This window comes from Macrotis lagotis, chromosome 1 (genome assembly GCF_037893015.1).
Source record: "Macrotis lagotis isolate mMagLag1 chromosome 1, bilby.v1.9.chrom.fasta, whole genome shotgun sequence".
Lineage (NCBI taxonomy): Eukaryota > Metazoa > Chordata > Mammalia > Peramelemorphia > Peramelidae > Macrotis > Macrotis lagotis.
In genome coordinates, this window is record NC_133658.1 from 303,939,158 (window position 1) to 303,962,810 (window position 23,653).

At 37.3% G+C, this 23,653-nt stretch overlaps 2 long non-coding RNA genes across 2 annotated transcripts in view; one reads left to right on the plus strand and one right to left on the minus strand.

Annotated features, from left to right (window-relative positions):
* Nucleotides 1–4,930, minus strand: part of LOC141505472 (uncharacterized) — a 47,598-nt gene extending 42,668 nt beyond the window's left edge. The window contains exon 1 of the long non-coding RNA XR_012473611.1: nt 4,850–4,930. This is a non-coding gene — a long non-coding RNA (uncharacterized LOC141505472). The remainder of the gene's footprint in view (nt 1–4,849) is intronic.
* LOC141505473 (uncharacterized) lies at nt 4,374–6,268 on the plus strand. Its single transcript, XR_012473612.1, has 2 exons — nt 4,374–4,436; nt 5,310–6,268. It is a non-coding gene; the product is annotated as an uncharacterized LOC141505473 (long non-coding RNA).
* Nucleotides 6,269–23,653: the final 17,385 nt, after the last annotated feature.

Genomic DNA, 23,653 nt, shown 5'->3' on the forward strand with positions numbered 1-23,653 from the left:
CTATACTCCTCAGCTAATTTTTTTTAAATTTTTGTTCAAATCTATGACTTTTTTGATATTAGAACTTCCAGTAAGCAGATTAGTAACTGTTCTACAAGTCTTAAATTTAGAGAGCTGTCTCTTTCTCAATATCTTTACTAAAATGCAATACCTAGAATTGAATACAGTATCCCAGATGTGGTATGACAAGGAAAAAACACAGTGAAGTTATATTACCTTTATGATTTTTTTAAAAATGGGACAAGATCTGCTAGTAAAATTGAACAGTAGGTTGACAGATAAATATTAACTAAATGAGCAATCTTATATCATGGAACAATAAATTATAAAAGATAATCTAAACATATGAAGTCATACCATAAAAACATTAGAGAAAGGAAGGTTATATCCTTCACGACCGTAGCTGGGGGAAAAATTTATAGTTAGACATATGATAGGAAATAAAAAAGATAAAGTTGATAATCTTATGTAAGATTTTAAAAAAAGCTTTTTTTTATGAGCATATGAGAATAAGAAGGAAAGATATAGATTGGGAATGTTTCTGTATATCTTGCATCTCTGATAAAAGTCTGACATGTAAAATCTAATGGAGATTAACAGTAATCTGTGCCTAAAATCTATTCCCCCAATAGTTAAGTGGTGAAAGAATATGAATACTATTCCAATAATCACTTCACACCCATCAAATTGATGAAGATAGAAAAAAATCTACATTGAAAGGACTGGGAATTATTAGATAAAGACCATTAAGAAATAGTATGGCATAATGTATAGGGTGCTAGGTCTGGTGTCAGAAGATCTGGGTTTAAAACTCCCTCCACTGACATTTACTAACTTCATGACCAAACCTTTAAACCCTCTGGAACTCATTCTTTTCATTTTTAAAATGTGGAAATGGTATATAAACTTGAAGAAGTCAGGCTTAAATGAAATAACATATACAAAGTACTTAAATTTAGTTTTTATTTAGAAATTTTGTGGTGTCACTTTAAAAGGCAAGATCAAAAGAGTTGAAAAGGAAATCCTCATCTAATCCAATCCCTGAACTCTATCAGTACTGAAATTGAGATCCAGAAAAATTCAAGTTTACTTAGGTAATAAGTAGAACTGGTATTTTAACTCAAGTCTTCTGATTCCAAATCCAGTGTTCTTTACATTAGATCATGCTCTTTGTTGTTGTTGTTGTTCAGTTGTGTTCTACTCTTTATAGACCCCATTTGGGTTGTTTTTTGTAGGGGCAAAGAAACTGGATTAGTTTGCAATTTTCTTTTCCAGTTCATTTTATACATGAGGAAACTGAGGCAAATAGGGTTGCTCAAGGTTACACATCTAGTAATTGTAATTGTCTGAGGTCAGATTTGAACTCAAGAAGAGGAGTCACCTAGTTACCTTGCTGTGTAATTTCATCCTTCTAATTTAGGAGATAGATCAGAAAGTGGGAACTCCATTAGAGAGGCATTGAAAAAAAGGATCGGAGTAACTAGGAAATCAGGGTCAGAGTCATCTATACAATCTAGCTAGTTCCTCCTAGTTTAAGACCTTTGTCTTAAAACAAATAGGACCTCTCTGCATAAGATCAGGTATAGGCTTTCACATAAGCACATTGCATATTCAAATCTTTTTTTTTTTTACTTCATCAGTCGGGGTCTCAAACTGAGGTGTTCACAGAACTTGATCTAGTAGATCTTTAGGAGGGTCTCCTTCCCCAATCTGATTCAGCATTTGGGCAATATAGACTTAGAACATGACATTAGTCAACAGTTAACATCATATTTTTAACAGTCTTTGAATGTCCCTTAAATTCAGCCTCAAAAGCAGGTTTTCTCATGGCCTTTGTCAGTTTGTGATTATCAACCCTAGGCAGCTATGTGCTAGTGAATAGAATATCCAGGTCTGAAGTCAGAAAGATCATTTCAGGACAGCTAGTTGGAGTCAGGAGGACCTGAGTACAAATTGGACCTCAGATACTTGACGATCCTGGGCAAGACATTTAACCCCAATTGCTTTGTTTAAAAAAAATAGTAATTCAGAAGGATCCACCTCTCTGAGTTCATATCTGACTTCAGACACTTATTAGCTCTATGACACTGAGTACTTAAATCCTTTTTGCCTCAGTTACCTCATCTATAAAATGAGCTGGAGAAAGAAATGGCAAACCATTCCAGTATCTTTGCCCCAAACAATCTCAAATGGGGTTGTGAAGAGTCAGAAATGCCAGAAAAATGACCTCACAACAAAATTGTCCACATTTCATATGATAGAGAACATTCATCCTTGTAATTCCAGCTATGTAGTTTTCAGCTTTCTTTATGCCTAGTTTTTTTTTTTTTTTTGTAAGGCAAATGGGGTTATTGCCCAAGGCCATACAGCTAGGTAATTATTAAGTGTCTGAGACTGGATTTGAACTCAGGTACTCCTGACTCTAGGGCTGGTGCTCTTATCCACTGTGCCACCTAACTGCCCCAGTTTTCTTTATTTCTAATAATTTTGGGCAGTATAAGTCTTTTGTTGGCTTTTAATAATTTCCTTTTTCTCAGAGGCATGCAATGTCATTTAGCATTTCTTTCTTTTTTAGTGCTTAGTTACTGTTGAATGCATGTGTGAATTTTATTATGAGCTTAACTTTGAAATGATTCATTGATTTTCTCATAGCAATAAATACACTAAACTCTTGGTATCTGTTGTTTAGGAAATTTAAAAAGACATAATCTTAAGATCTTCCTTTGAACTTTCAATTTATAAGTGGATTACCAAGACATTTTATTAACTCTTTCTGAAATGTTATTATTGAATTAATGTTTTTTAAAGTACTTACCTATTATGTTACCTGAAAGATACCATGAACTCTTAAGACACACACACTCACCCCTCAAGGTTTTGAAATAAAGAAAAATTTCCAATCTTTTTTCATTTGTAGAAAACTGTACAGTGCTTCAAAATATCTAAAACTGTCTCTTCCTATAAAGTTAATGTCTATATCTTAGAAGGAGAATGAAATTTATAGATACAGAGCTTAGGAATTATTTAAATCAGTCAAATGTGCCCCTGTTATCCTTGACTTTTTTTAATATGATTCAAAATTCTGAGGTTTTTCTTTCTGCTGAAAGGTTTTTAATGTTATTTTCTTATCTTTATAGGAGATTGAGAAGGAACTTGAATAAACATTAAGTTGCACAATGGATAGTTCAGGTCTACTGATCTTAAATATAATCTCAGATACTTACTAGTTGTATGAACCTGGGTAAGTCACTTAACCACCCTTTGCCTCAGTTTCCTTTTCTGTTAAATGGGGATACTAATAGTACCTATCTCCCTCTTGTAAGGATCAGATAACAATTTTAAAGCACTTAACCCAGTTCCTGGCACATATATATATAAAAGTTAGCTTTCACCATCACCATCACCATCATTATCATCATCATCAATTATTCTAAGATAAAAAAGATAATTAAATGCCTGATAAATCTTTTATATTTGACATGGTCTATGAGAGAAAAGGGAATTGGCTTGATTGTGTTTGTTAGACAATGCTTCTTTGGATAGCATGCTGAACCTATGTTTAAATCCTGCCTCAGATATATATTAACTGTGAGACTGCCTTGGGCAAATCACTTATTCTCTTTGGGTCACAGTTTCTTCATCTACAAAATGGGGAAAGAATAGGACCTACCTTTCAGGGTTGTTGTTAGGATAAAATGAAATACTATTTGGAAATTACTTTGTAAACCTTAAAGCACTATATAAATGCTAACATTATTATTATTATCTTGAAGTAAGAGAGACAGGAAGTAGGCTGCAGAAGAGTATTATGAAGAGTCAAATAAGAAAGAGAGATCTTTGGAAGGACTCATTAGTGAACTGAGACTTGAACTTCCACCATTAGAAGCTTCACCCTTTCATAAGAACAATTTGATTCTTGGGAGTGGTAATAATTGATTATTGATATGGTACAAATGACATAATTTCTAGTTATCACTCCTATACCATTTGGTTATAATGTATTTTGATTAAATTTTTTAGTTGCCCCATCTTCCAGATCAGACTTTGAGACTGTGACTTATCCATCTTCACGTTTCTTCATTCTTTAATGGTAGGTTTCATACCTAGAAGGTACTTAGTTATTTTTTTTAAAGGGGAGAGCATGATGTACTCAGGGAGCGGTAGCTCCCCTGAAGGGAAAGGGATAAAGAAGGGAAGCCAAGATATGGGAGATATACTTTGTTTCCTTTATGTAGAAATTATTGTAAGACTAAATGTTGTCAAAAAGTTGGGAGGAGAGAATAGTGGGCAGAGTGATGTGACTAAACTGAGAGATACCTCTGCTGGAATGAGAAATCTCTGCACATTTTAGGTCATCTCTAGAGACCACTTTGATGACCATATACTTAGAGACTGGGTTAGACTGGGTTTCTTTAGGGTGGAGTTCTTAAACTGAGGTCTGTGAAATTAAAAAAAATATATAACTATATTCAATATAATTGATATCCTTTGTAATCCAGAAGGAATTTTGTGACTTTTCTAAATATCTTTTAAAATATGTATTTTATTTTATGGGGGCAGCTAGGTGGGGCAGTGAATAGCATGCTGAGCCTGGAGTCAGGAGGATCTAAGTTCAAATCTGGCCTCAAACCCTTACTTACTAGTTGGTAACCCTAGACAAGTCTTTTTAAAATCTTGTTTGCCTCAGTTTTTTCATCTTTAAATAAGCTGGAGATACAAATGAAAAACATTTGACCAACAAATGTATTTTACTTTATTCATTTAAAAACATTGTTCTGAGGAAAGGTCCTTAGACTTCAACAGACTGCCAAAGAGGCCCATGACTTAGAAAAAGGTTAAGAATCCTTACTTTATGGCGATGGGTAGCTCAGAGTCCACTGTCATCTGGGCAAACAGCTCCATGTTGATATTGAGCCAGAGGGAGGTCAGGACCGGTTGCTCAGCAACAGGGTCTCCTTAGTCAGTAAACATCTGCTGTTTACAGGTAACTAAGTAGGGGGTACTGATGTGGATGTGAGGAAGTTAAAAGTTAAACAAGAGCAAATTCTCCAGGTGAAATGAACAGGGCTCAGTCTCTGGCACAGATCCAGTTAATATGACACAATTCTCCTGTGGGTCTTCCCCTTAGCCTTGACAGGGGGCTTTATTATGCATAGCTCAACTTGGCAGCATTAGACTGTGGCCATAGAAACCAAACTAGTTTTTTTTTCCCTCAACAATATTATAGGGAAAGGTTATTTAACTGGTAGGAGGAGAAAAGGCTGCTCCGAATTTATTTAGTTACCCAAACCTTCCTCCTCTCTGAACAGCTAAGGACCCTTTTGAGCCAGCAGGTTGAAGATGGGGTGTAATGCAAGCAAAAGCACCAAGGTGGTGGAAATTTCAGGGAAGCAGGGAGAACAGCCAATGGAAGAAGCTACACATCTGGAAAATGAAGCTGGAGCATCGGAGGCCAAAAACTCCTCTGCAAAGGATGGAACTGCTGCTGAGAGGAAGAGCTGAGAGGTCTTGTATTCCCCCATCAGACCCAAGTCCAGCCCATATGACTTATTTATAGAGCTGTCTTTGGCCAAGGGGACATGAGATCCTTTCCATCTTGATAATCTTGGAATAGAGTTGAGAGAAATTCTCCTCCTTGGGATTTATGCTTCAGATGTTACTTTTGGAAATCCTCCTGATTGATGCTGTGCTCTTGGATAGATCCTGCCATCCCAGATATGAGATATTGGGGAAAAATGCAACAAGATAAATCCTTCAAACTTCAAAGTACTCTTCTATTTTCTCTGGATACTCATGAACCACTTTTGAATTCTCCTGTGAGGAACCTGTGGTATAACTTGAAGCAAAGTCAAGTGATTTCAGGATGCCTACTCTTTATTATCTGTAAAAACTATATTCAGTCTCTCTCTCCCCAACATATATTTAAAGTTCATGATTCATTGGGGGAAATGCATTGTTCAAATATAGAGATTCTGAATTATGCTCTTACTACATTTGGGAAATGTTAACTGAATAATATTTAATTTGGAGAATTGTTGATGAATTATGAACATACTGATCTCAAGAGACAAGAAACAAGACTATGATAAGCAAGTGAGAGTAACAATGAACTTTGGTAGGAAGAAGCCTTAAATTTTCCCCTTTTTTGGTTTCCACAAAATGCCCCTACTTTAATATTCATGTGCTTCATCACATGAAAATTCTGTCAATTTGAACTCTCAGCATCTGAAATATCTGCATTCAGGCTCCAAAAATATTTCTTTGTTTACTATCATGTCTGTCAGTTTTTTTTCCTGAGTATGTTTTGTTTTTAACTAGGCTAAAAGACATTTTAATTTGAAATCAAATAGACATGTTTGCAAATATATGATGACAGAACAAATTTAAATGGCAGGAGATAGGATTTGGGATTAGAAGCATCACTGAGGCTGGGTCATGACACTATTTCTGGGGACTGGCTTTACTGAGTAGGGTTCTCTTCTTCCCAGCCTGTCACCATCACTGTGGACACCTTCATAGAAAGAAGGGATACATCTGATTTTACCTCAGTCAAGGTATTTGGGGGGGAATGAGCAAACGAGTTCCCATACTTAAGTGATCTCTGAAGTGCCTTCCAGTTGTGAATTCTCTGGATTTAGGAAGCCTTCAGGTCAAATATAACTGAGACCTTTAGAAAGGCATTTTAAAAATATCTAGTTAGCTCACTCACACACAAACCAGTCGAGGCTAACAATTACTTGTTGCTACCATTGAATGACTGCCCCAGGTGTCAGACTAGCCAGTTTGGATCAATTAGTAATTATAAAAAATTCATAGAGCCCTTAGTGACCCCATGAATATGGATTTCTTATCATGTGACTTACTATTGAAAGAATTTATATGTCTGCTCAAAAGGGATGAATCAAAATTAACCCAGCTTTACCTCTTCTTCATAAATGGGACAGTCTGAAGAGGGGTGAACTGGGCTGTGATACATACAGATATGATATGGTTACAATGTGTGTATGTGTGTGTGTGTGTGTGTGTTTAATGAATTGCTTCACCTAAAGATTACAATGAAAATATTTTATTTTTGTGCAGGAGATGAAAAATACAACAGGGAAAGGTTCTTAAGGGAGATGGTTCTAACAGTTGAGCTGGGTGAGAAGGGGAGAGATTGAGGCAGACAATATTCTTGCTTTTGGTTATTTAAAAGAATCACTAGAACATTGAGTTTAGCCTGTGGAATGGTGGTGGTGGTGATTGTGAAAAAGCAGATCTGAAAAGTATACTACAAAGGTTCTCCTAAAGAAAACTCTACAGCTAGGGGTGAAGTGGATAGAGCATTGGCCCTAGAGTCAGGAAGACCTGAGTTCAAATTTGACCTCAGACACTTAATAATTGCCTAGCTGTGTGACCTTGGGCAAATCACTTAAACGCCATTGCCTTAAATAAATAAAAATAAATTAAAAATATAATTAAAAAAGAAAACTTTAATTTCAGATAAGAAAAAGAGGAAGAGAAGAGAAAAAGATGCTTAGGGTATAAGTTTTATAGCATACATACCCCATGGGCCATGGAGTTGTGGAGAGCAGATAATGATACTGGCTAGCATTTATTTAATACTTTACAGAGATTATCTCAGTTGATCAACACTACAACTCTGTTGTACAACACTACAACTTCTACCCCCATTTTATAGATTAGGAAACTGAGGCTAAGAGATTAAATGACTTGCCCAGGGCCATAGAAGTATTTGAGGAGGGATGAAGCTAAACCATTTATCTGTCTTGGAATAAAAATAAGAAAGTTTGACCTTGTTAGAGCTTCTGAGCACTGATAGGACCAGTTCTGATAATTGCCTTTAACATAGGAGGGATGATGCTTAACCATTTAGCTGTCTTAGAATAAAAATAAGAAAGTTTGACCTTGTTAAGGCTTTCTGAGCACTGATAGGACCAGTTCTGATAATTGCCTTTAACATAATTATTTTTTCCTCCACAATATTGTATTTCTCTTTTCTTCTTCCTCCTGATTATTGTCCTGACCAATGGAACCATATCTAGTAAGAACTTCACATAATGCTCTCACTCAGAATGGAAATTCTCATTTGGTAGGTGGTCTTTTGATGTACAATGGTGGACAGCTCACAAACACAACAGCCTCTTAGGAAGCCAGATTTGAAAAGCTTCCCTGGGACTTCAGAAGTTTAACAATGTTTTGTTTTGTTTTCATTCCTCTTCTAAAGGAATTAAGATGCCCATTTAATTAAATGTGAAATTTCAAAAGGCTCTTTAAAATAATATGCCTTGTCCCCCCAGCTGAGCTAGGCATGCTTCAACTTGCTGGGAAGTTAACTTTGAATAAGTAAAAGAACTGTTTTTTTTTCTCCTGACATTCCAGTTACTCAGCTGGGGGTCACAGAACTCTTCACACCTCTCTTCTCCTAGTCTTAGGTACAGGCAAGCACCCAGTTAAAATTAACTCCCTCTTTTTTCATTGCTCTTAAGTTTTCCACTTGGAAACACAAACAGGTACCCTCAGCAAGAAAAATTTGGGACTACTTTGAAGGGTTCAGTTTTTCAAAACCTGGCATTTTTCCAATGATTTCTTTGAACTGAAAGGGGAGGGAGTTTGATTGATTCTGGTCTCCACCCTGCAGGCTGGTTCCCTAGGGGAAATATGACATTGGACATTAGGTCACAATTGCAGAAGGGGTTAAAAAATCTTCCTCAGCACAAAAATGTTTTTAACAGTTTAGAAAATGCCCCCCTGCTTTGCTTACATAGAGAGATTTCTCTGAAGTATTCCTTTCTCCTAGGCTGTCTGACCTGCTAGGTTAAAAAAATTTTTTTTAATTGTTGCATCAGCTGGATGATTAGGTAATCTCATTAGTTTGGTATGTGACCTGGATTCTAGATCTGGCCTTTTCACTGAGTAGCTCTGTGATATAAGGAAAGGGTCTTAATCTCAGAGTGTATAGCTTCCAATGTGAAATGGCTACCTTTGTAAAATTATCCTTGCCTTACTGGTTGTTGGGAATAAAACTTTAAAAAAAGTTTCAAGGGGTTGTTATGAGGATCAAGTGACACACTAGATGCTATATCTTAGATGTTCTATGTCCAGGCTAGAAATTTCCTCCTTCCCAGTTTATTGGCACCTTTTGCTTATGCCATCAGAGGTGAAAAGCCAATTGGACTTGCCTTAAGAGTACTCCTTCCTCAATAAAATCTTCAAACTTATCTCTCATAGTCCTGACTGATCCTGAGTTGTCCAGGCTATGTTCTGACACCTCCTCTTTCTTTTCTTTAGACAAATTCATCAGCATCCCAAGCATTCCATGATCATCTCTTTAGATAATTTCCAGATTTACGTATTCAGTATTAATATTTTTCTTATGCTCCAGTCTGAAATTATTTTTTGGACACCTCTGTCTGAATGTCCTTCTAGGCATCACTAATTCAGCATTCTGTAGAGGCCAAAGATCTAGGTTTAAATCTGAGTTTTATTGATTTAAAACTTTTCTGACCTTGGTTAAGGTCACATGAGACCCCTGGGGCTCAGTTTTCCTGTTTTAAAAAATGAAAAGGTTAGTCCCTTCCAAACATAAATCCAAGATCTTTTATGATGACACCTTACTAAGTTGAAAAAGTCCCACATTCTTCCTCCTTCTATGGCTCATGTCTTGAGCAGTTAGGAGAGTTCTGGAACTTCTATAATAAGGGATCAGAAGGTGGTGTCTACCAACAGAGAGTTACTGCTGGCCTGAAACCAACTTTCCTCTATGTTGGGTCTCAGTCTTGTTTCAGAGAAAGTGATGTTCTGCATGCTGGTCTTCAAGAATGAAGACCAGCCTTTTTATCCCAGCTGTTCTTGAACAAGTATGTATATAACTTTAGGCATGGTACTTAGCCTTAACTTATATTTATATATCTTTACATACACACATACACATATACCACATACATAAACACACAGAACAATGCACAAGAACCCAACATGTAACACACATGTATATAGGCTCAAATACATACACATACAATGTAAATGTGCATTTAGGGAACATATATTGAAATACATATTAATGCAACTCATATGTGTGTATGTATATGTGTGTGTGTATGTGTTTGTGAATGTCTATTTCATGAAGCCCAGGAAATGTCCCTTCCTACACAAGGGGTCCTGCTTCTGGGTTCAAATATACTAAGTTCAATCCTGGGGGAACCAGATCTCTAAAAAGAGAAACTTTTCTCCCAACTTTGGGCTCATTATGGCCCACTCCAATATCCCATGAAAAATCTCTTGAATAAAATTTAGGTATGACCAATCTATATGGCAACTATGTTGTATGGTGGATAGTATTAGGCCTGGAGTCAGGAGGACTTGAGTTCAAATCCTCAAATACTTATTAGCTATGAGACATGGGGCAAGTTACTTCACCTGTCTGTTTGCCTCAGTTTCTTGTAATATTTTCTCTTTGACTTGGGAGTTCTGGGGCTTAGTTATAGTATTCCTGAGGGTTGTTTTTATTTTTGGATCTTTTTCTGGGGGAAATTGGTGGATTCTTTCAATTTCCATTTTGCTTTCTACTTCTAGGATATCAGGGCAATTTTCCTGTGGAAATTCTTTAAAAATGAGGTCAAGGATCTTTTTCTGATCATGACTTTCAGGTAGCCCAATAATTTTTAAATTATCTTTTCTGGATCTATTTTTCCAGATCAGTTGTTTTTTTCAGTGAGATATTTCATGTTTTCTTCTAATTTTTCATTCTTTTGGTGTTGAATTATTGTGTCTTGATTTCTCATAAAGTCCATCAGCTTCCTTCAACTCCATTCTTACATCTGAAGGATTTGTTTTCCTCAGAGAGATTTCTTATCTTCTTTTCCATCTGGCCAATTCTGCTTTTTAAAGCATTCTTCTCCTCAATAACTTTTTGAATTATTTTATCCATTTGACCTAAGCTGGGTTTTTTTTGCAAGGCAAATGGGGTTAAATGGCTTGCCCAAGGAACTGGTTTTTAACATGTTATTTTCTTCAACATTTTTTTTTGGATCTCCTTTTCTAAGGTATTGATTTCATTTTCATGCTTTTCCTGCATCTCTCTCCTTTCTTTTCCCAATTTTTCTTCTATCTCCCTTACTTGATTTTCAAAATCTTTTTTGAACTCTGTCATAGTCTGAGCCCAATTTCTATATTTCATGGAGTCTTCAGATGCAGCAGCTTGCACTTTCTCATCTTCAGATTGAGTATTTTGATTCTCCATGAGACCAAAGTAATTGTTTATGGTCAGGTTCCTTTTTTTTCCTGTTTACTCATTTCCCCTGCCTATGCCTGGTTTTGGGGTACTTTCTGAGTTTTTGAGTGTTATTGACTCTGACAGCTCTCCTGGTCTGTGAATGACCACAAGCTCATCCCTCTGCCCTGGAGGCTATGGGGGGGGGGTTCTCTGCTCTATGGGGGATCTAGACTGCGACTAGTATCTGAATATGGTTAAATCTCCAGAGTCCTGCCCCAGGGACAGAGGATAGACCTTGGCAGTCTCCCTACAATCCCTTACTTTCTGTGGGCTGAGCTCTCGGGGCTCAGCTGCCTTGAGGCTCCTGCTGGGCTGCTACATGGGCCTGCTTCTGTTTCCTGGAATCTGGGCTACACTGAGTGCCATGGCTGTGCCAAGGGCCTGGGTTTCACACTCGCTCTGGCAGAGGTCTCCCTGCTGATCTTCCAAGTTGTGCTTGGTGCTCCCTGGGGTGCAGGTCAGGAAACTGCTTCTGCTTCTGGGAGCTGGAGTTCCCAGGGGCCTGAGCTCCCAGGTGACCTGGGTCTGTTCCTGGGAGGCTGAAGTTCTTTCACTCCAGCATGGTGCCACCCCTCCAACCCCACCATTTTACGGGTTACCTTGGGCTGGGGAATTGCCTCACTGGATCTTTCTGTGGGTTCTGTCTCTCGATAATTTAGAGTCATAATTTTAAGGTTTTTGAAATATTTTGGAGAGAGACCTAAGAGAGGCTCTTCTCTTGCTGCCATCTTGGCTCTATCTCTGCCTCAGTTTCTTTGTCTGCAAAATGAACTGGAAAAGAAAATGACAAACCAATTTTTTGCCGATAGAACCCCAAATGGAGTCAACAAAGACATAGATGCAACTGGAAAAGATTGAACATGGCTCATCTGTAGAATCCCTTCAAAATTTAATTGACAGGGTCAGCATTTAGAAAGATACTCTATGTACAAAGTAAATCAGTCTAGGTAGGCTATTTATTTCCTACAACATAAAAGAAATGCTTAAAACACAAAATATTCATAAGCAAATATTGACAAGTACTTAGAACATGATATAGATCCATAGCACTACTAATATATTCTTCTTTAATGTGAAGTGTGAAGATTCAAGGCAGACTGCTAAATAGATTATTTTACTTTCACCTCTGATCAGTACTATGTTTTTTTTTTTATCTTGGCTGAGGAGGACTTCTTTTTTTTTTTTTGTAAGGCAAATGGGGTTAAGTGTCTTGTCCAAGGCCACACAGCTAGGTAATTATTAAGTGTCTGAGACTGGATTTGAACCCAGGTACTCCTGACTCCAGGGCTGGTGCTTTATCCACTGTGCCACTTAGCCGCTCCTTGATCAGTACTATCTATTCACAAACTGAATCTTTAGATGAACCAGTACGTGGTTTGGACTTTTTTGGTTCTCTTTTCTGTAATATCATCTTGGCAGTGATAATTTTCTACTCAGAAATAATATTATTGAGACACCTCCTTTTGACAACCAGATTCCTGATCCAGGAGTATTGTGACTTATCATATTCATGAAGTTGCTTCTTAAACTAGAAACATCTATCTCTGGTTCAGATACTTGTACATAGGAAAGGAATCACAAAGCAGAGGAGGTGAGTATTTTCTCATTGCTATATGCATGTAATAGTCCTTGCTGCTGGGAAGAGAGAAGAGAGATCTCCCATCATGGAAAATCAAAAGGAAGGGCGGTCTGCTCTTTTGGGAGCAAAGCAACATGCTCCAAAGAGAAGAGAGTGAGAAGTTAGGATCACTGTTCTTAAAAATCCATTGAGGGGATGGCCTTTCCTGTCTCACTGGCTAATTCTTTTCAGACACTTAATAATTGTATGGCCTTGGATAAGTCATTTAACTTCCCCCCCCAACAGATTATTCATTTATAAAAATGAGGAGATTAGACTATATGTTCTCTTCCAGCTAGGTCTATGAAATTATAAGTAGCCCAAGCACATGTAGGTAATCTTTAAGGATTCTTATATCTGACCTGATTATAACTCATTGTATGAACATGGTCAAGTCACTTTCTCTGGGTCTCAGTTTCCTTTTCTGGGGAAAAATATGAGTTTGACAGTTTGACATAATCTCTAAGATTCCTTTTAGTTATTATTTTTTTTTTGGCAAGGCAATGGGGTTAAGTGGTTTGCCCAAGACCACATAGCTAGGTAATTATTAAGTGTCTGAGGCTGGATTTGAACTCAGGTCCTCCTGACTCCAGGGCTGGTGCTCTATCCACTGCACCACTTAGCCACTTAGCCACCCCATCCCTTTCAGTTATAAAAAAAATATTGTTCCAGGGATGGCTAGGTGGCATAGTGGATAGAGCGCTAGCCCTGGAGTCAAGAGGACCTGAGTTCAAATCCAGCCTCAGACACTTAATAATTACCTAGCTGTGTGGCCTTGGGCAAGCCACTTAACCTCATTTGCATTGCAAAAACCTAAAAAAAATTATTGTTCCAATTTATCTTTTCCTAATTTGCCTGACTTAAAAATTACATCATTGTTACCTCCCCCCCAAAGGATTCTGGTTAGAGGCTCCAAAAAAAAAAACAAAATCCTTAGTAATCAAGGAAGAAGGTTTGTTGTGGAAAGGACTCAAAGACATAGGGGAGTTTAGTTGGAATTAGTCAATTAATGATTGGTATCTAGCATGTTAGCAATGAGAAGTTAGTTCTAAAATTTTGAAGGAAAGAGGTTTGTTAATTGCTTATTTTTACTTGTTCCCTAACCTTAAACTTATTTATATTGCAGATATGAAGTCACTGATATTGAACTCTGTCTAATATATATGTGGGTAGGGATTAGATTCCAAATTAGATGGTCTTCCTATTTTGGTTTTAGTAAGAGATAAAACTAAAACATCAAATTTTTCTTGGCCTGGTAGACAAAGCCTATCCTGATCATAATCATAATTATTATCCTGGATAATAATATTATTACCCTTTGATTCCCTTCTAGACAGTTGATTTGAAATATCATTATGCATAAGGATTTGATAATGTACTGAGTAAATAAGGAGGAGATAATTGTTATCATACAGCAAACCCAAGAAATCTAAAAGCATTGTGTTTTATTTAATAATTAGACCGGACTCCAAGGCTGTGGTTTTTCTTCTTCTGGGTCCTTTCTGAAGAACTCATTTTCCCTTCACTAGACCCAGGATATTAAGTTCAGGAACTTATGGGTTACTGTCCTATGGGACCATTTCCTTAACTCACTTCTGCCTTGGTGGTCTGGGTTCCTAAAGTCAGTCAGCCAGTCAGCAAACACTTGGTGTTTATATACATTAGATACTGTGCTAAACACTGGAGACACAGAGAAAGGCAAAAAATAAAGCCAAAACCATCTTGGCTTTCAAGGAGATAGGGGAGATGGGGAGAAAAAGAAGCAGAGAGAGGGGAGTGGTGGTGGAGGAGAAAGGCAGAGACAGAGACAAACAAAAAGACCTTTGTTTTAGGAAGGTCAATTTGACACCTGGGTGGAGGATGCATTAGAATGGGAAGAGATTTGAGATCAGCCAACTTTTGCAATAGTCCAGGTTTGACGTGATGAGAGTCTGGACCAGAATTGTAACAGTGTCAGCTATGAAAAGCTGCCTGTGTGAGAGATGTTACACTCAAATTGATGAAACTGAGTACCAGATTGGATATGAGGGATGAGAAAGAATGAAGAGTCAAGGATGACACCTAGATTATGAGGCTTGGTGACTGGGAGGATGGTGGTGTCCTTGACATTACTAGGAAAATTATGAAGAAGGGAAGGCATGGGGGTGGGAAAAGTACTGAGTTCAGTTTTGGATACATTGAATAAAATATCTATGAGGCACCCAGTTGAAGATATCTAATAATCAGTTGGATATGTGGACTAGGGGTCAGAGGAGAGATTAGGACTAGAAAAATAGATCTGCTTGTCTATCAAATTAGAGATGATAATTGAATCCATGATGACTAATAAGATCATGAGGTGAAATAGTAGAGGAAAAGAGGAGATAGTGCAGGACAGAGTCTAATGAGCATGACTTAGATAAAAATGGAGGAAAAGAGACTGAAGAGTGATGAGGAAGGAAGAGAACCACGAGAGAAGGCATTTACTAAGGGGAAAATTTATACAAACATCCCACCCCTCCTTCCACCTTCCTACCCAAGAAAACCTGTGAAACACTAACAAATATAAATCCAGGAGAAAAGTGAGATTTCTTTGTCAAGTACTCATGGCATTTTCCTTAGAAATAACTCTCTGTTGAGCTCTGAAAATGAGTATCTCGTAGAGTTGATAGGCAACACTTCTTGACATGTATGAAATCCCATTCTCCTTGAAGTTGTCTTTGGTCCAGTAATTATTGGTCTCTATTACATATATTATTGTCTATTGGTCTAAGTTCCATGACCTCAGATGTTCCATGACCTTCTGATTTTGGTCCAGTCTCTCCAATGAGATAGTCAATGGGATTGAGAGAGACATCGAGGAATTCTCTACTCCACCCCCAACCCCCTCTTTCAAAGTGATTGCTTCTCAGGGATTTGACTTCAACTCCCAAACAAGAAATCCTCCAAAGTGGAGTTTTTTCCCACTCAATTGATGGATTGTACTTGCTGTTTTAAAATATTACCTAAGAGGTGTTACTTGATTTCAAAACCTTATAAGCTATTTCTTGTGTAGGATAATTTTCTTTCATCCAAAGTCCAAAATTTTCACAAATTGATTAAAAATTTATTCACTCAGTTCAGACTTTTGATTAATTTATTGATGAGTTTTCTGGGATTACACAATAATGAACATGGGAATGGAAAAACTAGAATCCATTGGTGAAGAACTTTCCATAATAAGTCACTGAGTCTGTCATGGAATCATGCCAAGAATACTGGTTTGTGAAAGAGTCAAGATACCTGGGTTCAAAAATTCTCATTCTGTAAAGATAGAAAAAAAAAGTAATTATTTTGCCCTCTTCTTGATTTGCAGGAAAAACAAATGAGATAATCCTAGTGAGAAGGCATTTTGAGCTTTGTGAAAGGAATGCTGTCCCTAATCTTAACATTAACCAGAGGATGAAAGCACTAATTACTGGAACTGCAGCAATACCCTATAAGTAATATGGTTCTTCCAATAGTTCCTTATTTTATGATTGTCCCTAATGAGATATTTCAGAGATAAAGAAATATCTCTGTTTCTCAGGGAGGGGAGTTAAATGCAAAGAGGTTTTATTAAGCTCTGGGGATACAAAAAGAGGTAAAAGACAGTTTTTGCTTTCAAAGAACTTATAATCTAATGGGAGAAACAAGATACAAACATATATATATATATATATATTATATACAAAGCAATCTGTATAAAGGACAAGTAGGAGAAAATTATCAGAGAGAAGGCACTGGAAATAAGAGGAGTTGGGGAAACCTTTCAAGAGAAAGTGGAATTTTAGTTGGGACTTAAAGAAATCATGCCCCAATCATTTCTCCTTAGTGTTTTATTATTAGGAGTCAGCTTCAGAGATGTGGGAAAAGAATTTCTAGTTTTATCCACTGAGAAACAGTATGCCACAATGGATAGTGTTGAACTTGGAGTCAGATAAACCTTGCAAATGATCTTGACTTTGTTATTTACTAGTTTTGTGACCATGGACAAGGAGCAACCTCTCTGACTCAGTTTTCTCTGCAGTATTTCTCTCACAGTGTTGTAAGACTTAAATGAAGTAGCAAAATTTAAAAAAAATTACACTTGAATAGATTATAAGCTCCTTGATTGTAGAGATTTTAAATTCTCCTAGTAGAGTGCCTATTTACTTTTTTAAAAATGGGGTTAAGTGACTTGCCCAAGGCCACACTGGTAGGTAATTATTAAGTGTCTGAGGCCGGATTTGAACTCAGGTACTACTGACTCCAGTGCTGGTGCTCTGTTCACTGCACCACCCAGCTGCCCTGCCTATTTATTTTTATTAAACAGGCACACAATAAATATTTATTGTTTGATAGATAATGCAAAGATGTTTGCAAACTTTAAAGCACTATATAAGGGGTAACTAGGTGGTGCAGGAGATAGGCTGGTGTTGGGAGGATTTGGTTTGTGTTGGTTTGGAGCATTCCAGTTCAAATTTGACCTCAGATATTTAATTACCTAACTGTGACCCTGGGCAAGTCACTTAACCCCATTGCTTTGCAAAAACAACCCCCCCCAAAGCATTATATAAGCACCAATGTAACTTCTTGTTTTCCTATAGTTTAAGCCCTTTATTTAGACCCTGATTTATTTCTTTTTGTTTGCTTGGGTCTCAGTTTATTTCCCTTAAGTGTCTTGGGAGGACTGGGCTGGAATAAATGCCTTTGAGAGCCCTTCCATCTCTAAATCTATGATTCCATATGAAAGAGAAAAAGGTTTTAACAGTGAATTTCATTTGCCCTCTATCCGGTGCAATGCTATTGACCTTCTATTGGCCCTGCTTAGAAATGTGATCATGAAATTCGGAGAATAGTTGGTGGCAGTGGTAGGAGGAACCAAGCCTGAAGGGAATGCAGGTGGGTGGTAGGTCTTGCAGAAACTGGAAACAAATTAATCAGAAGTAGCTAATATGTTTGCCAGGGCTCTGAGAATATCTAAAATTAGACACTGAATTCTTAGGTAGGTACAGTGGTTTGTTACTTGGCATTATTAGACTCCTCCTCCATAGGACAATTTGTGTGTTTCAGTCTGATAATCTGCACTATTTATATTTTCCCAGCACAGGGAGGAATCGTTGCCCAGTGGCAGAATGGAATCCTAGGAATTTCCCCTATCTACTTTGGAAGGTCATTCATTCTTGTGGCCTGGGAATTTCCAAGGATAAAGTATCCATCTTCTATGACCCCTTCTTTTCTACCTCCCTCCTTTTCAAGGTCAGTCTGTCCAGGGAGTAAAATGAGCAGATAAGAAAATATGTGAATGTTTATACTATTTTTCCCACAGGAGTTTAATAAAAGTTTTTGGGTCACTGGGTAGAGTCCCCCTGCTAAACCCAAAGCATCCCAGACATCATTTTCTATTCAGATCTCTGAGCAAAACTGTTCTTAGGAAGAGGAAGAGCTTAAGGCTGCTTCTATAAGGCAATTGATAGGTTTGGCCACCTAATTCTATTCTTCTGGCTTGGGCTACCACTGTTAGTCTGTTCTGAAGGGCAAGGAAAAAGGCATGTGTAGAGATATGGAAAGACTCAGTTTTGCTGTTGAACCAAAGATACTGCTTTTGCTAGTCCATGAAGGATTTTTGCACTAAAATACAATCGTAGCTCTTAGGCTTTCAGAGAATTACTTCAAAGGGCAATGAAGTGTATTCCTAGTTCAATGGAAACATCTGGCACTTTTTTTTTCAGTGAAGAGAGAATGATGAAGCTATGAGCCTTCTTTGCCCAAAGGTCTTGATTCATGGAGAGCAATCAGTCCATAGGTGTTAAGTTCCTTCTATGTGAGATATACATAGAAGAATGAGTATCTAGTCTCAAAGAACTTAAAATCTCTGAATTAGTCAATAAACATTTATCAAATGCTGACTCTATTCCAGATACTGTTTTAAACACAGTTCTTGCCTTCAAGGAGCTCACAATCTAATGAAGAAGACCACAAACAAGCAAGCTATATACATATATATATATATATATATATATATATATATGTATATGTATTGGAAAAATAAGAAATCAAGTGAGAAAGCATTAACTTTAAGAGAGATTGGAAAAAGTTTTCCTGTAGAAGATGGGATTTTAGTTGGGACTTACAGGAACTCTAGAAAGTGGGTAGAGATGAAGATGGAAAGCATTCTAGACTTTCTAGGGGGACAGCCAGAGAAAAGATGGGGAGCAGAGAGATAGAATGTCTTCTTCATGGAACAGTAAGGAAGACAGTGTCACTGAATCAAAGATGACATGGGAAGGAGTAAGGTATAAGAAGTTTGAAAAGGGAGGAGAGGGCTAGGTCATGAAGGGCTTTGAATGCTAAATAGCATTTGATCTTGAAGGTGCAAGGGAACCACTAGAATTTAATGAGTATGTGTCTGTGAGTGACATCATCAGACCTACACAGGAAAGGGGATAGGAATTGGAAAAGTAGAAACAATATGACTTGGTGAGTGAATAGATATGTGGTCATTAGATCATAGGATTACTGATGTAGAACTAGAAGTAACTTTGATGCCATCTAATTCTTTTATCACATTTTAGAGATGAGGTAATTGGGACCCAGGGAAGTTAAGTGTTTGTCCAAGATTACACTGGAAATGAGTACTAGAGTTGGGATTTGAATTTAGATTCATATTTTTTTAGGTTTTTTTTTTTTTGCAAGGCAAACAGGGTTAAGTGGCTTGCCCAAGGCCACATGGCTACACGGTTAGGTAATTATTAAGTGTCTGAGACCGGATTTGAACCCAGGTACTCCTGACTCCAGGGCCAGTACTTTATCCACTGCGCCACCTAGCTGCCTTTAGGTTCTTACTTGAGGATGTTAACCCAGACTACAAGCCTGGAGTATTTGAAAGATAATGATATCTTCCATGGTAGCATGGAAATTTGGAAGAAGGGTGGGATTGGGTGGAGGAAGGTTGATAAATTTGAAAAGCCTATGGGATAATCAATTTGAAATGTCTAGTAGACAGTTGTGATATAGGACTGGAATTGAGGAAAGACTAGGGCTTGTTAGATGAATATGGGAGTCATGTGAATAGAGATCATAATTAAACCAAAGGGAACTGATGATGAAGCAAGGTAGTGCAGGGGATGGAATGCTGAAGTAGGAATCAAGAAAATCTGTATTTAAATCAAGCAAGTAGTTATGTTACACTGGGCAAGTCATTTAATTTCTATCTTTCTTAATTTTTTCATATGTAAAATGGGAATAATAGCAGCACCTACCTCACAGGTTTTTTTTTTAAAAGAATAAAATGAGATAATATTTGGTAACTGATTTGTAAATATTAAAGCCTTATACAAATGCTAGTTTTTTATTATTATTTGATCACTGTAGGATCCCAGTTGATTGAAAGCTTGGAATGTGGAACCATTAAGCTGTAAAAGCTATAATATCATGAACCTTTTAAGCAGTGAAAGTCATGATATGGGTTTCTTAGTAAAAGTCTCTAGCAATAAACTTCATGATGTGGGTTTCCATCAAAAGTATCTATCAGTGAAAGCTATGAATAATGTAAACTAAGATTAATATAAGCCAAAAGAAAGCAGGCTGACCAGAGCATGACCAGGGCATGACCAGTCTATAGCTTTGCATGACCAGGACTCCAGCCAAAATAGAACTGATATGGCACACAGGTGTTGGGGACCTAAGGCCAGCACTAAGTTGAGGAAAACCCAAAATATCAGTCAATCTGCAGCTCCTTTTTTTTCTATTTTTCTGTCCTTCATAATCTCTATGGGGATTTTGGGGTGGTCTTTGTGGGGATACATGATTGCTGTCTAGTGGCTGCCCTAGATCATTAAACTACTTAAATAATCAATCTGGAGCTCCTGACTCATTTATGCCATTTATACATATATATATATATATTTAAATACATACATATATACATATAGATAGATATTCAACTGAATTCTTTATGTGATTAAAATCTTGAATATCCCATGGGGAGGTTGGGGAATTTCTGGGTAAAATATCATTAAGTAAGTGAGTATGTAGAGTTAAGAAGTCCTAGGACAGAGTCATAGAATACACTTAGAGTTAGAGGACAGCTAGAAAAAGAGACTCAGAAAGAACTATCAGATGAGAACTAAGAGAAAACAGTCTCATAGAAATAGAGTGTATTCAGAAGAAAAGGGTGGTCTATAGTGATCTGTTTTCAAGAGGAATGAGAAAAAGCTATTAAATATGTCAGTTAAGAGCTCATTTGTAACTTTGAAGAAAATGGTTTCCAAGTTAGAAGTCAGATCACAAAGTGTTAAAGGGAGAGAGAGCAAAGGAAATGGACATACCTTGGAACATGTATAATTGAGGTGTCATTTCAGCCACTGACCTCTGACAGATGTCAACACTCTATCCTTCTCACTCATTTTGTCTCTGGAGATATACCTTGACCATACCTTGTTCTAACAATTAACTCCACATAGTCCCTTCCTTTGCTACTTAATAGAGATGGTAGGATGTTTGAAAGCAGTAGAGAATAAGCCAGAACACAAAAAAATAGATTAACGTTTAGAGAAAGAGTGGATGAATATGGTGACAATTTGTTGTAGATATGGAGAGAGACAGAATCAAGGGTACAGTTAGTTGGTTTTGGTGGGCTACTTCATCAAATTGGGGAATTATGACAGGATTAGGACATGTTGAAAAGTGGGAATTCAAGGAAAATGGTCTCTATTTTGTTAGTAAAGAATGAGGCAAGGATCTCAGCTGAACTGGGTGAGGAGGTGGGATGGAAGAAGTCTTAGACTAGCTGTTGTAGGTGATGGAATAGAGTATCAATTAAGGCGGAGTAAAAGGATCCTTTACTGTGATGATGGCTCAATTGAGATTAGATAACATACTTTTCTAGGAAGAATCCAGGAAGAATTCTTGTCTTGGATGACTTCCTTTAATTCTACTTAGTAGCATGATAGTAGGAGTAGAGGAGGTATATAGTGGATTCACCAGATTGCATGGTGGAAATCATTGACCCTTTATATGAGATGGTAAATAAACAGACACTATTAATTCATTACAGTCCTGTTCTTATGGAGGAGATACTTCACATTTAGAGCAAATGAATGTCTGAGTGAATTTGTGCCTTTTGGTGCAAATTATATATCTCTGTGAAAGTGCCAATAGAACTAATTGTGGAAGTAGAAAGATGCGAAATTTGCAGTTAGGTACCACTATATTTATTTTTTTTTCTTTTTTTTCCCAAGGCAATTGGGCTATGTGGCTTGCCTAAGGCAACACAGCTAGATAATTATTAAGTGTCTGAGGCTGGATTTGAACTCAGGTACTCCTGACTCCAGGGCCAGTGCTCTATCCACTGCGCCACCTAGCTGCCCACACTACTTTCTTTTTAGCATTGTGCACCATGATAGCCAGCAAAGCAATAGTGTTGACTTATGCTCAGAATGAAATCTCAGTAGCATAGCCTAACTGTATGCTACCCATTATTATTGTTGGCTAAACAAAAAGAAAAGGATCTCTGCTCTGGAGGTAAGATTTCTGTCTAGAGGATGGGCTGAACCAGAGGTCTGGAAGAAATGAATTCAAATATGGTCTTAAATACTTATTAGGCATGTGTTCCTGTGCAAATCGCTTTCTTTACCTCTATATCTCAGTTTTCTCATCTGTAAAATGGATATAAAATTAGCACAATATTTCAGAGTTGGTGGAGGATCAATTTAAATATAGGTAAGGAGATTAGAGTCTGGTATATAGTAAGTGTTTAATAAATGCTTTTAAAAATATCCCTCCCCTTCCGACCCCTCCCCTCTCCTTCCCTTCCCTTTTTCCCTTTCTCTTTTCCTTCATTCTTAGGAAGAATTGAAGAGTTGAGATCCTGACACAGGTGATCTAGAGAGGTTATTGAGTATTCTACTAAATTGCCATCTTCTTGGGAGGGGCTATATGTAGAAGCAGCTATCTGGAGACAGAATGATGATATATTTATTAAATGTCCCTCTTTAAGAAACCCTTGCATTCTTAAATTATTGACCTGCTAGAGAAAAATAAAATCTGAAGATAATCAATAAATGAACACTAGAGGGCAGTAGAAGAAAAGGAATGAAAAGCCTGATCCCCATTCTCTTCCCCACTTTTCTGGAGAGACTTGAGGAAAGAGAGGGCAGTCACTGTATTGTGTAATTTTACACTTTATTGTGCAGTCTATTTTATAGTTTATTGTACAGTTCTATAGAGGTGCAGGGAATAGTGGCAGGTTATAGCCAGACTATCTTTCTGTCCTGTAGAGCAGAGCCAGTTCTTTGAGATAATTCTCCCCCTAATCCCCCCCATCCTTTCCATTTTTGAAATCTTAAAGTCATATTTGATTCTCATCTTTACATTAGTTCTCATATATAAATTATCAAGTTCAGGCCCATTCTTTCTCAAACATTATTCATATCTGTTTCTTCTCTTCTATTTCTACTGTTACCATTCTAGTATATCTTGATAATTGCCTGTAAGGTCTTTTAAAAAAAAAAACCTTGGAAAGGTCTTCTGGTGTATCCTCTTTCCCAACACCAATTATCTAACAGAAAAATCTTTCATGTGAATATACTAGGTCACTCCAACTTTTCTCAAAAATCTTCAGGGGCTTCCTATTGCTTACTGGGCAGAGTTAAACTTCTTTTACTTAGCATTCAAGGCCTTCTATAATCTGGCACCATTCATCCTTTTCAATCTTATATTATTCCCTTATCTCCCCTTTGTATTCCACTCTTCATGGACTGACCCTCCTATCTCCTGTG